This window comes from Manduca sexta, chromosome 24, assembly GCF_014839805.1.
Source record: "Manduca sexta isolate Smith_Timp_Sample1 chromosome 24, JHU_Msex_v1.0, whole genome shotgun sequence".
Classification (NCBI taxonomy): Eukaryota; Metazoa; Arthropoda; class Insecta; order Lepidoptera; family Sphingidae; genus Manduca; species Manduca sexta.
This window is the reverse complement of record NC_051138.1, coordinates 8,009,434-8,023,278: the sequence shown is the minus strand read 5'-3', so window position 1 is coordinate 8,023,278 and position 13,845 is coordinate 8,009,434. Positions and strand designations below refer to the sequence as shown.

The window sequence follows — 13,845 nt, the reverse complement described above, 5'->3', positions numbered from 1 at the left end:
GGGAGAGTGATTTCAAAATGTTCTAATTTTAAAATTTTATATGAACAATCTAAATTTCGTTTCACCTAATAACAGAATAGAATGAGAATGTGCATTACTAGCGCGATTTCTCATTAACTCCAATCTTCCACCGAACCATTTCCGACCGACTGTAGCAACATCAATTGCGTTCAAGATTTCCTTATATCGTTCCTGCGTTCACTCCGTTTCTATAGAAAATCCAAGAGCGCAACCAATCCGCCTCCGCCCATCGGTACATTCCTAAACAATAGTTCATCCAAATGGGTATGCGGTTCGCCCGACACGTCATTTCATGGCCCGTCGACTATTAGTCTATTTAGCACTTCTATTTTCTTGACGAGATACCGATTTCAATCTGTTTTTTCTTCCGGTCGTTGTATTTCGACCTCTTCGCTCTCGGCTATTTGTCTGAAACTGAAAATTGTTTCACTGACCCGTGTTTTCGAGATCCACTAGGAATTTGCAAAGCGAATAAATAACTTTTTTCACAAAGTTAAGAAACATAAACTTTGATTTATTCGATATTTTCTTAAGTACTTTAGTTATTATTTAACAAATTTGACAGCGATCACGGCGCGTTAGTTGAACTGGCTATAGTTGGACAGAACGCAGCTTCGATTCTCGTACAGAAATTAATCTTCAAGTAATTTGCTGTTTATTCCGCGTCTGACTGTTTTAAAATCAATAATCTCCTAGTTTCTAACATCCTATAGAGTATATCATGTCTTACTATATTTTCCGAAATATTATGTTTTTATTAGGAATTATTATTTTAACTCTAAAATAAAAATACAATTTCTGTATTCATAATTTATTCCCTAGAAGTCATATAAATTTCTTTATCGTCGACTTGCTTTTCATAAATCACTCCACATTCGCCTATTCGCAATACACGCAAACTCCCCACACATTCAATATCAGATGCATAATATCAAAACAAAATATTTATTCAAGTGCACCATCGATTCCAGACATACGATAAGTACGTCAGACAAAACTCGAGAGCAAGAGACCCTCGCCAAATAACTACCCCAACGTCGATTGCTCCTCTGCAAAGGAAAGCATGATTTATCGTCAAAACTTGAACCATTATTCATTTCACCATTCGTTACTTCAATAAAAAGAACGTCCGATAATTTATTGGGAGGAGTATGGAATTTTATTATATGTACATGTCTATTTTAGAGTGCACTCTGTCATTAGATATTAATACAAAAATAATAAATTTACAGAAAATATGCTAATATCCACATTAAAAAGTGCCAAATCATGATTTGGAAAGAAAATGAAGTACTTTACATTGTTGTTTTGCACGGTAGATTCAGTAACCATCACCAAGCGCAAAACTTTTGTATGTCAATCTTCCCAATGTCGGTATATATACTATATAATCTTAAAACTCTTTACTTCAAAAGTTATATTCTGTTTTTATCGATAATATTTTTATCGATAAGTATATTTAAATATCCTTTAAAGTTTTTAAGTAAATAAAAAACAATTGTTGATAGGAATACGAATGTTTTAAGGCGATTTGAATGTTTTTATTTGTTTAAGTACTTTTGTGGCTCACTGTACATTGTTAGTTAGCGAAGGATTTAATAGGGAAAGATAAATTGGCAGAAAATTAACACACCGGAGGATTCTCCATAAAAATATCAATGATATGAAAATTTGCTTCATAGTGGACGAAAGTCCGGTACCAAGTGCTGGAAATAAATAATCCAGCGCACCGTTGATGTTATTTGATATACAAATTAAATATGAATTGAATCCCTCGGTGGCGTAGTTGTATTACGGTACGACTACAGTACTGAGGGCTCGAGTTTGATCCGCGGGTCGAACAAAATGGTATTGGGTTTTTCTATTCGTATTAGCTCGGAGTCTGGAATTTGTGTCCAATATGGCGATAGGCTCGTCCTCTATCACATCATGGGATGGCACATGCACGGTGAGTAGTGAGTGCACCAGTTGCGCCCCTGCTTACCCCTTCGGGGGTTAAAGGTCTTGAGTGTGTGTGTATGCATTTGTGTGTACAAACTGTATTTTTAAACATTTTTTCTTAATTAGATACCATCATAAGTTAATGAATTTTAGGGATAATTATAATTTTGTTACATTATAGTGGATTTTATACTTGAAAGTACATTGTAGTAATAAAATATCATTAACATAATATAAAAATATTTTTCAGGTGTCAGCGACAGATATCGACGAAGATGCCAATGGAAGAGTTAGATATTCGATTGCATCTGGTGATGAAAATAGAGATTTCAGTATAAGTGAAGACACGGGAATCGTGAGAGTTGCCAAAAATTTGAACTTTGAAAGAAAATCTCGTTATGTATTGGTGATCAGAGCAGAAGATTGCGCTAAAGATGACGTAAGATTTGATACGGCTGAGCTATCCATTTCAATTGAAGACATCAATGACAACCCTCCCACATTCTTAGACTCGCCATACTTAGCATACGTCATGGAGAATATAATTCCTCCGAACGGGGGTTACATAATAACTATTCATGCTTACGATGCTGATTCACCGCCATTCAACAACCAAGTACGTTACTTTATAAAGGAAGGCGACGCGGATCTATTCAAAATCAATGCTTCGTCGGGACAAATATCTTTGCTGAGAACATTAGATCGTGAAGCACAAGATGAATACACTTTAGCACTTGTAGCAATGGACACAGGTGATTATATTTTTGTTACATTTCTCCATTCTATTAGATAGATCTTGATCTACTTACTAAGTAACTAACTTAGTCCAATTACTAAGTAGATCCAGATCTATGAAACATAGTGCTAAATAGAAAATTATGTCATTCTGGGTAATCATTTTAATTCTACAATTTAAACCATGTATTTATACAAAATTTTGATATATCGATGTGTAAAATTTTGCTTACACTGCGTTTAGTTTTATCAACGGTTTTAAACGTTAAATTTTTACAAACGTCCATGTTAATGGTATAAATAGAAGATAATATTATAAACAATTAAGTATAATATAGTTACAATAAATATTTGTGATTTATATTGTCAACAGAGATGGATAATTTTAAATCTTACTTGAATTTGTTGAATACTTATAAAGCACCAATTTGTGTTTATTATGAATTAACAAAGTTATTTGTATTCCATTTCAGGATCTCCACCACTTACCGGATCGGGAACTGTTAAAATCTTAGTCCAAGATGTTAATGACAACAGTCCAGAATTTGAAAGACAAAGTTATAAAACAACCGTAAAAGAAAATTTACCTGCCGGAACAATAATTATTACCCGCAGGCGACTGATAGAGATCTCGGTAACAATGCGAAGATACGATATAGTCTTCTCGGCGACAAATCGGAAAGGTTTCAGATAAATTCTGCAACTGGTGTCATTTCAACAAATGCAACATTGGATAGAGAAGAATGGGATATTTATTATTTAATTATAATGGCGCAAGACTCGTCAACAACAGACCCACGCACTGCTACGGCTAACTTAACTATAGTTGTAGAAGACGAGAATGATAATACACCAACATTTGCGCATCCAGTGTACGAGACGCATATTTCAGAAAGAACAGTCAAAGGTGATTTTGTCTTTGGCGTTAAAGCTAATGATAATGATATTGGCTTGAATAAAAAGATTTCATATGATCTGAAAGGCGAACATGAAGATTTGTTTACCATCAATAAAGAAACTGGTGTAATAAAAGCGAAAGAAAACCTCATGAAGTATAAAGACAAAAATGTATTGGCCTTTAATTTAATAATAGTTGCTACAGATAGCGGAGAAAGCCCACGACAAAGTACCGCAGAATTAATTTTAATACCAAAATCTGTAAGAAACTTCCCAAAATTTACGGTGACAAGTAAATTAACTTTTACTTTCTCAGAAGATACACCTGAAGGGGTTTTAGTAACGAGATTGTCTGCTACATCGCCGAAAAAGGGACCGATTGGATTATTGCAGTACGGTATAGCAGGTGGTAATGTTGGCGATGCATTGCGAGTGGAACCAATGAGTGGTGAAGTCTTCATTACGGAAAAGGCCTTGATTATGAAACGATGCCATTATATGAAGTATGGTTTGAAGTTAGAGACTCAGATAACCCACCTTTAAAATCATTTATTGAAATAGAAATTAAGGTTACAGATGCAAATGATAACCCACCAGTCATTGAAAGTGCCTTGTATAATGCCACTGTACAAGAGGAAGAGTCTCCACCTCAATTAGTAATCGAAATACATGCCCATGATGAAGATTCAAATGAGAATGGGAGAATATCCTACAAGTTAATTAACGATTATGAAGAAACGTTCAGCATTGATCCGGAAACTGGCGAAATATACACAAATATGGCATTAGATCGTGAATCAATTCCTTTTTATGAAATATTAGTAGAAGCTATTGATCACGGAGTACCGCAATTAATCGGAACTTCAACAGTCATCGTCACCGTCTTAGATAAGAATGATAATCCTCCTCGATTTACTCGATTATTTAGTGTTAACGTTACTGAAAATGCTGAAATTGGCTCCTTTGTAATTAAAGTTACAAGTTCTGATCTGGATTCTGGTCCTAATGCAAATGCTACCTATAGTTTTGTCGAAAATCCTGGGGAAAAATTTATCATAGATCCTATAAGCGGCAATGTTACAGTAGCTCGTCCATTAGACCGAGAACTTCAGGATGAATATATCTTGAAAGTTGCTGCTATCGATGGAGCATGGCGATCTGAAACACCTTTAACAATTACTATACAAGACCAGAATGATAATGCACCAGAATTTGAATATTCCTTCTACAGTTTCAACTTCCCCGAGTTGCAAAGAAAAAATAGTTTCGTAGGTCAAGTAATTGCAACAGATAGAGACAAACAAGGACCTAATTCTATCATCTCATATTCCCTTCAACAACCTTCTGATTTATTTTCTATCGATCCTGCTACAGGTGAAATATTAGGCAAGTTTGTTATGAACTATAAAAGAACCTCAGTTAATTCTTCACCTGAAAACACATATTCCGTTGTTGTTGTAGCTACTGATAATGGAAAGCCACCAATGTCTTCGGAATGTTTGGTAACAATAAATGTGGTCGATGCTAATAATAACGCACCTAAATTCAATGACCACGAGAAATTTGTACCTGTACCAAAGGATGCAATAATAGGCGAACACATAATGAAAGTGACGGCAGAAGATAATATGGACTTTGGAATAAATGCTGAAATAGAATATCACATAGTTGGTGGAAACGGTACTGCATACCTTACCGTGGACAAAATAAATGGCTGGATTACTGTGAATAAGCAATTCTATTACCTGGGTCAATATTATGAGCTAAGAATTAAAGCGGTTGATCGTGGAGTTCCTCCACAGTCAGACGAAACAACGGTAACGTTTGTGGTCACCGGTGAAAATATTTATAGTCCAAGATTTACAGCTCTTAGCTACCAAGTCATTGTACCGGAGAATGAGCCAGTAGGGTCATCCATCCTTACGGTAAAGGCTAGCGATGAGGATGAAGGACCCAACGGGATTGTCCGATATTCCATTTCATCTGGAAATACCGGTAAAGAATTTCAAATACACCCTATATCTGGCACAATCAGCATTATGAGATCTTTAGACTATGATACTATTCAAGAGTATCGTCTAAATATAACTGCAAAAGATCTTGGTTTTAAATCAAGAGAAACAACTGCAACTTTGACTATAATTTTAACCGACATTAACGACAACGCACCGCAATTTAATCAATCAGTTTATGTCGCTTATCTGCCTGAAAACTCACCTGTTGATAGCTTTATATTTACTGTAAAAGCTACGGACATCGATTCCCCTAAAAACTCTATTATAAAGTACTACATAAATAATGAAATGTTATCTATGTTCTATATCGACGAAAATAATGGTGAAATTTTCTCCAAAGAAGTATTTGATTTTGAGGAAAAGTCGTTATATAAATTAGAAATCAGGGCAGAAAATCCTGATTCCAATATGAAAAACACAACGGAAGTGATTGTTCATATAACGGGCGTAAATGAATACTATCCTAAATTCAAACAACCCGTATTTCATTTTGATGTTTCGGAATCTGCTGAAGTTGGAACTAACGTCGGAGTTATCCAAGCTACTGATCAAGATAGTGGCGATGATGGCATAATTTATTACTTATTTGTAGGATCAAGTAATGACAAAGGATTTAGTATTAATTCACAAACTGGGGTTATAAGAGTCGCCCGATATTTGGACAGGGAAACTCAGAACAGAGTTGTGTTAACAGTATTAGCAAAAAATTCTGGTAGCATACATGGCAATGATACAGATGAAGCGCAAGTTATAATTTCCATACAAGATGGTAATGATCCACCTGAATTCTCTCAACATTATTATGAAACTACTATATCTGAAGGAGCCAATGTGGGTCAAGAAGTAATTCAAGTGCAAGCAGTTGATAAAGATGTGCGTCCTCAAAAATAAATCAGAGTTCAAGCTTCTCTATTATAGGAGGTAATATTGATCAAAATTTCAAAATAGATCCTCAATCAGGAGTGATTGAAATAGCAAGACAATTAGACCGAGAAACGTTATCAGCATACTTATTAACTGTTGGTGCTATAGATGCGGGTATACCCGCCACAAACTGGTACAGCTACAGTAAAAATAATGCTCACAGATATCAATGATAATGGTCCAGTTTTTGACGTAGCCAACTTTGAAGGTTCTGTTTACGAAAACGAGCCGCCAAACACTAGCATAACGACACTAACTGCAAAAGATCCAGATTTGCCGCCAAACGGGGCACCTTTCTCATACTCGATTATTGGTGGAAAACATCAAAGTTACGTAAAAATGCATAAACATACAGGCGTACTCTTGACCACTAAGAAAATAGACAGAGAACAAACTCCTAATCTAGAAATTACTGTTTTGATTGAAGATAGCGGTACTCCTGTAATGAAATCCAATTATACAATACAGATCAAAGTAAAGGATAAAAATGATAATCCACCTACACCAAGATCGGTACACGTGCTTGTTTATGCATTCAATAACAAAGTTCCACGCGGAAAAATAGCAGATATAAAACCTAATGATCCAGATATTGTTGGAGATTACAAATGTAAGATGATTAGAGATTCTACCTCGGAAAATACGCTTATTTTATTAAGTATTAAAAAAGGATGTGATCTTTATACCAATGCTGTGAAACCAGGACAAGGCTATTCATTTTCAGTATTAGGCAATGATGGAGTTCACAAAGATGTTACATCCTCCATAAGCGTAGAATATTTTTCATTCGACAATGCTACTGTTGAGCAATCAATCACTATGAGGAATAAACAACATGACTGCATCAGACTTTTTTAACACACTATTACCGAAGTTTGTTAGAGATATTAAAAGGAGGGCTAAAACCAGAGAAAGAATTTTCCTATACAGTATAAATGAAATGGAAGGTCAGCTTAGATTTTAGCTATAGCTATGGAAGAAAATCATACGATATCAAAAAGAGAAGATACTGAAAGACACCTAAGAAACAAGGAATTTGAAATAACAAGATTACTGAAGAGTCAAATTATTGTGGCGTATTATCCCTGTGCTTCGCAGCAGTGTCAAAATGATGGTATTTGTACGGACTCAATTCGGGTGTTAGATGACACTAAAATTACCGAAAGCTCTACGCTGATTCTAACTTCACCTCTTATAAAGCATGATTATACTTGCCAATGTTCAGGCGGATTTATGGGAAAGAATTGTGACAAGCGACAAGATCCTTGCTCACCAAACCCTTGTCGTTTTGGCGGTCAATGTCGCAAACAAGGTCATGATTTTGTCTGTGTTTGTCCACCGCGTCGTGACGGAAAAACTTGTGAACAAGAGAAGGACGACGTATGTAGCAGCAATCCATGTAAAAATGGTGGATCTTGCAAAGAAAGTTCAGACAGAAATTCATTCTTCTGCTTATGCCGACCTGGCTATCGTGGTAATCATTGCGAAGCTCTCGTTGATTCGTGCCGACCCAATCCATGCATGTATGGAGGAATTTGCATAAGTTTAAAGCCTGGTTATAAGTGTAGTTGTACAAATGGTCGTTATGGAACACACTGTGAAAGTACTACGTTTGGTTTTGGCGAATTGTCATACATGCAATTTTCTGCTCTAGATGCTTCGACCAATGATATAACTATTATATTTGCAACAAGCAAACCAGATGCGTTGCTACTGTACAATTACGGTGCTCAAACCGGTGGAAGATCAGATTTTATAGCCATAGAACTACTTGGTGGCAAACCAATATTTTCATTTGGTGGCGCTAGAACATCGATAACATCTGTTGCTATTTCAAATCCAAATAAAAATCTAGCAGATGGCAATTGGCACAAATTAACTGCCACAAGAAATGGTCGTGTGATATCGGTTGAGCGTAACCTCATGTACAGAACATGGAGATGTTTGCATGGAATGCGAACCTGGCGATGAATTCATGCTACAGTGATGACACTGGACAAGCAGGGTATGTATAATTTTTACTTCATCCGTGTGCCTAATATAAAAAAATTACACAATATTCATTCCTCACAATTTTATTTCAGAACGCTGAACTTTAACAACGAACCTCTTCTCATCGGAGGACTTGACAAAGCAGATCCAGTCTTAGAGCGTCCGGGACAAATCCATTCGGATGACTTCGTGGGATGTATGCATAGTATAACAATCAATGGACGATTACTGAATCTTACAAATCCTCTTCACTCGCGCGGTGTTGAAGCAAATTGTGAACGGTCTGAAAAAGGAGCTTGTTACAAAAAAAGATATCCTGAGGTACTGGCGAATGTCAAGACCGATGGAAAACGAACTTTTGCAAATGTGATGGTACTTATATTTCCCCTGACTGCAGTCATTCTCTTCAATCTATTTCCGTCGGTGAAAATGGATTTATTACATACACAATATCAGAAAAGCATAGACGAATACAATTGCTTGAATCATTTTACGGAGGAAATACAGTATGGGATAAGAGAAATAGTAAATCTACGGGAAAAATGAATATAAAATTAAGCAATCCAACAAAAGCTCTTTCTTTTTCATTTAGGACACACAAAAAAGATGGTATACTTTTTTATGCGGCGACTGACAAATATTATACATTAATAGAATTAGTAGGAGGGAAAGTAAGTTATACGTCAAAACAGAATTCTATGGTAAATATGACTCAAACAGAACAGAATGATGTCTCAGATGGAATATGGCATAATATTACTTTACTATCTATGGGAAGAAGCATAAGTTTGATAGTAGATAGTAAAAATGTTGGAGAAGAACTGGATGCAGTTGGCGTTCATGATTTTTTAAGACCTTACCTTACCCTCTTGTCCCTGGGAGGCGTTAAAACAGAATGGCTGACCGTAACGCACCAGAATAAATTTGAGGGATGTCTAGCAAATCTTACAATTAACAATGAAATTCAACCTTTTGCTGGAAATGGAAGCGTTTTCAAAAATACAGTTCGGAGAGGAAAAATATTAAATGGATGTCATAGCGCTTTTGCTGTCGGATCTACACAAAATCCAGACCCGTTACGTACAGGAATTATAATTGTAATAGTATTTTTCGGTATTTTGATAGTTACCATATTGGTTGTTGCTATTTTTTACCGTTTACGAAAACAAAAAAAAGAAAAAGCTAGTACCGGAAATAAAAGCAATGGCACTCACTCGAAACAAAATGGTGGTCCAGCACTATTAAATGCTCCAAATTTAATTGCAGGAACTAATGATAGCATAATGAATCGAAATTTGCACAATAATGATACTAGTCTTACCAGTTATATGTCAGAAAATGCTGATATTACACGTAACGTTGGACATATTGTTGGTCCTGAACTTCTGTCTAAAAAATATAAAGATCGAGAAATAATGAACATAGATCCACCTAGGCCACAACGACCAGATATAATTGAACGAGAAGTAGTTGGTAAAAGTCCAGCATTGAGAGAAGATCACCATCCGCCACCTCCACCATCTACAAACACATCGCATCATCATGATCATCCAAGCGGCATAGATTTGAATTCAGAAGTTCCTGAACACTACGATTTAGAAAATGCAAGTTCTATAGCGCCGTCAGACATCGACATTGTATATCACTATAAAGGATTTAGAGAAGCAGCAGGAGCTAGGAAATATAAAGCCACTCCACCACCTATAGCAGGTTACCATCACAAACACCAGACGCCCCAACACCGACACTCGCCACATCATCCTAGTGGGTTTCCATCCCGAGTACTGCCGCAAGCTGCTCAGCCGCCTCCTCAGCCTCGACATCAAACAACTCCATTAGCTCGATTATCGCCTAGTAGCGAACTTAGTCAACAACCACGAATATTAACACTTCACGATATATCAGGCAAACCACTTCAAAGTGCATTACTGGCTACTACATCCAGTTCAGGCGGAGTAGGTAAAGATGCATTGCATAGCAACAGCGAACGAAGTTTGAATAGTCCGGTTATGTCACAGCTTAGCGGACAAAGTTCATCAGCAGGCAGAAAGACCCCAGCGCCACACCGCAAATGCCTCAAGTAGTGTCAGTCGGTACTGGCGCGGTTGGACCCTGACAGCAGGAAGAAAATTGAAAGAATGAATGCGAGGCAGAGGACATCAAGCCTAGTGTCTACCTTAGATGCAGTTTCAAGTTCTAGTGAAGCGCCGAGAACAACAAGTGTCGGACATCACATGTCACACAGGCATCATTCTCCACCAGATGACAATAGAAGTTCAACTGGCTCTGACGACGAAAGCGGTAATGACAGTTTTACATGTTCAGAAATAGAGTACGATAACAACAGCATCAATGCAGATAAATTAGAGGATGTTAGGAGGCAAAACGTTAGTAGTGCTAGTAATCCGAAGAAGCCTATTATACCACCACCATATGAAAGTTTTGATTCCTCATTTCGTGGTTCGTTGAGTACTCTAGTCGCATCTGATGACGACCTCGCCCCTCATGTAAGCGCTGCGTTGTACAGACAGGCAAACGGGTCTCCCGCGGCGGCGGCTTTGGGTTGGGACAACATATTTAATTGGGGGCCCAATTTTCAAAGCATGATCGGTGTATTCAAGGATCTCGCTGAACTACCGGAAACTGTGAACGGTCGAATGCCTGCTTCGTTAAGACATCAAAATGGCACGCCAAAGCCTTCTGAAGAATACGTGTAACAATAATGACCGTGTAAAAATTGTAAATATCGTGTTAGATATAATAATGTACAAATTGTATCATTGGGATCTTGTATCAAGGTCGCCAAAAATTTGCCATATGATAGATAGTTTATAAGATTGCGAACCTTTTATCCTCGCTGTAAATAATTTTGTAGATAAAATAAAAAACATATCGACTACTTCTTCAATTGTTCAAATTTTTTTGTACAGAAACTAAACAACTTCCAATGTGTAAACCCACTTCAGAATAAGAGTGATTTTGTGTAAATAAATTTAAATGTTACGCTTATTATTATTATGTATAAATAAATTATGCCTTTTCATTGTGATATTACATGTCCCAACGGATCAATGAGTTTGCTATGACTTTAGTTGGAACAACTATATGTAGTGGATTCAATGTATTGTTTGTTACGAGCCATATTAGTAAGCAAACAAAGTGCCAAATGCATTTTCACTTCAAAAGAATGGACTGATTTAAGTTTATGTAAACAATAAAACATAATTTAAATAATACGTTGTTTTATTTCCTCAAAAACACCAACCTTATTATTGTTTAATGTTGACAAACAAACAGCTCTGCCTGAAAAAATAAACTATTTGCTCACGTAATAATGACGGAAGGAAGTACTTAAAATTAGGAAAACACATCCTAACACATAAACTGTAATGCCCTTAATTCACTATCAGCCGCGTTCTTGACTGTAATTATAAAGAAACATGGTAAACGCCTAAAATACACGTAACCATGATAAGATGGTGATACTCGGGCCGCGTGTTCTTTACGATAATTTTAATGTAATTTACATAATTTGGAACAAAAGTGTCGAAGAGTAGTTGTGTATCATACAGAATATTTTTTAAATTATAAATAATTATACTAACTATAACTTACTGACTTTGAACATGATTATATATTTTTTTTAATAAAACCAATTAGAGGTTGAAATAAAAACATTGTTGAATTACGTAATTCTAATATAATTTGCAATAGAGCAAAACAGAAAACCTGCTAGATCCATGAGTTATCATTTTTAAAAGTATTAAAATATATCGTATATATTGACACAGTAATTACTATTATGGTGCATTATCACAAAATATATGTCTAACTTATCCGATGCTGATTATATTATTTGGCTATGTTACGATAATCGTAACACTGTGTTGTTCAATAAGACGTTGTAACTATTTTCCAAAAGGTACCTTTATAAAACAAATACAATCAAAACAAATGCCATGGACAATATAATGCAGAATAAGCTAGAAAATATCGTGATTAAACCCGCTTACGCAAAATTGGCAAACCGCATTGGAATGGCTTATCAATGTTGTGGATATAATCTTTATTCCTCTCAAATATAGAGAATTCTTGGGATTGTACTGAGCTCCAATCGTCTACATAGGCAGACAAGTCTAAATATAGTTAATATAGTAGTAATTATATAACTCCGGTTTCAGACGAATTATAATTCTACCAATTACAATCATCGTGTTTCCATGTAATATTTTCATAGTTACGTTATATTGCATCCCTTACACTATAGCAGTAACCAAAACTAAATCGAGAAAACACTGCCTTTATGGAATGAAATTATATTACGTCAATAGATTTCAAATAAAACGTCTGTAACAGGTGGGCAGATACGGAATACTAAAAACATACGCCAATATAGTTACAAGTTTACAATGTTATCAAATAGTTTTAACCGTTCAATACAGCAATTTCCGTGTTTAGTGTGAAAAGAATTTTCATGCAGTAATAAGGAGTACAAATAGTGGAGTTAACGAACATTATTCATATAAGTGACACTGGTTGGCGGGGAAAAATTTAAATGTCTGCCGGTCCTATAGTTTTCTCTGTTTCAAATATTGTTAGATCCTGCACCTAGTCTCTCGCTGGTAAAGCTGGATGTATGCTCAAGTGAAACAGTGGGGCGGACTCGGAAGGTATATATTATATAAGTGCGGTGGTAGTCACTATAAATATTATTATTAACATTAAAAACATTTTTACGTTATGTGAGTATCCTGATTTTTAAAAATCCGTTTTTATCTTATATATTTTTTTTATTTATTCAGTGTTTTATATTCCAGTGACATGCAGTCTTAATAATAAAAAAATATAGAATATTTAGTAGAAACATTTTTTCGTATAATAAAAATAAGATTATTGTATTATATAAAACTTAGATATAAACACATGGCGAGTATATTGCGGTCGTCATTAATGTATCAACTTTCTATTTTTATGAGCATATCATATTTTTTTTTATTAATGAATTTGATCATGGGCTCCGGCGTCTACCGACAATTATCAATTAATATGTTAATATCCGTATATGCAGATATAATGAGAAATAATATTTTTAATTTATTGTCATTTTTTTAATCAAAATAACTGACAGCTTTGCAGATTTTTTGTGTTACTAACACACATAAAATATAAAAGGTATAAAACAAAAAATATAATACCTATTTAATAATTAATAATTTATTTATGATTTGTATATAACATTATAGCCAGTGTAACTACTGGACATAATAAGACTTAACATCTCATGTCTCAGGATGGCGAACGCAGTGAAAACAAAACAATA

The 13,845-nt window shown here is 35.4% G+C and overlaps 1 pseudogene; it reads left to right on the top strand.

Annotated features, from left to right (window-relative positions):
• The first annotated feature begins 2,206 nt into the window (after window positions 1–2,206).
• LOC119190419 lies at window positions 2,207–11,800 on the top strand (annotated as a pseudogene).
• The last annotated feature ends 2,045 nt before the right edge of the window (window positions 11,801–13,845 follow it).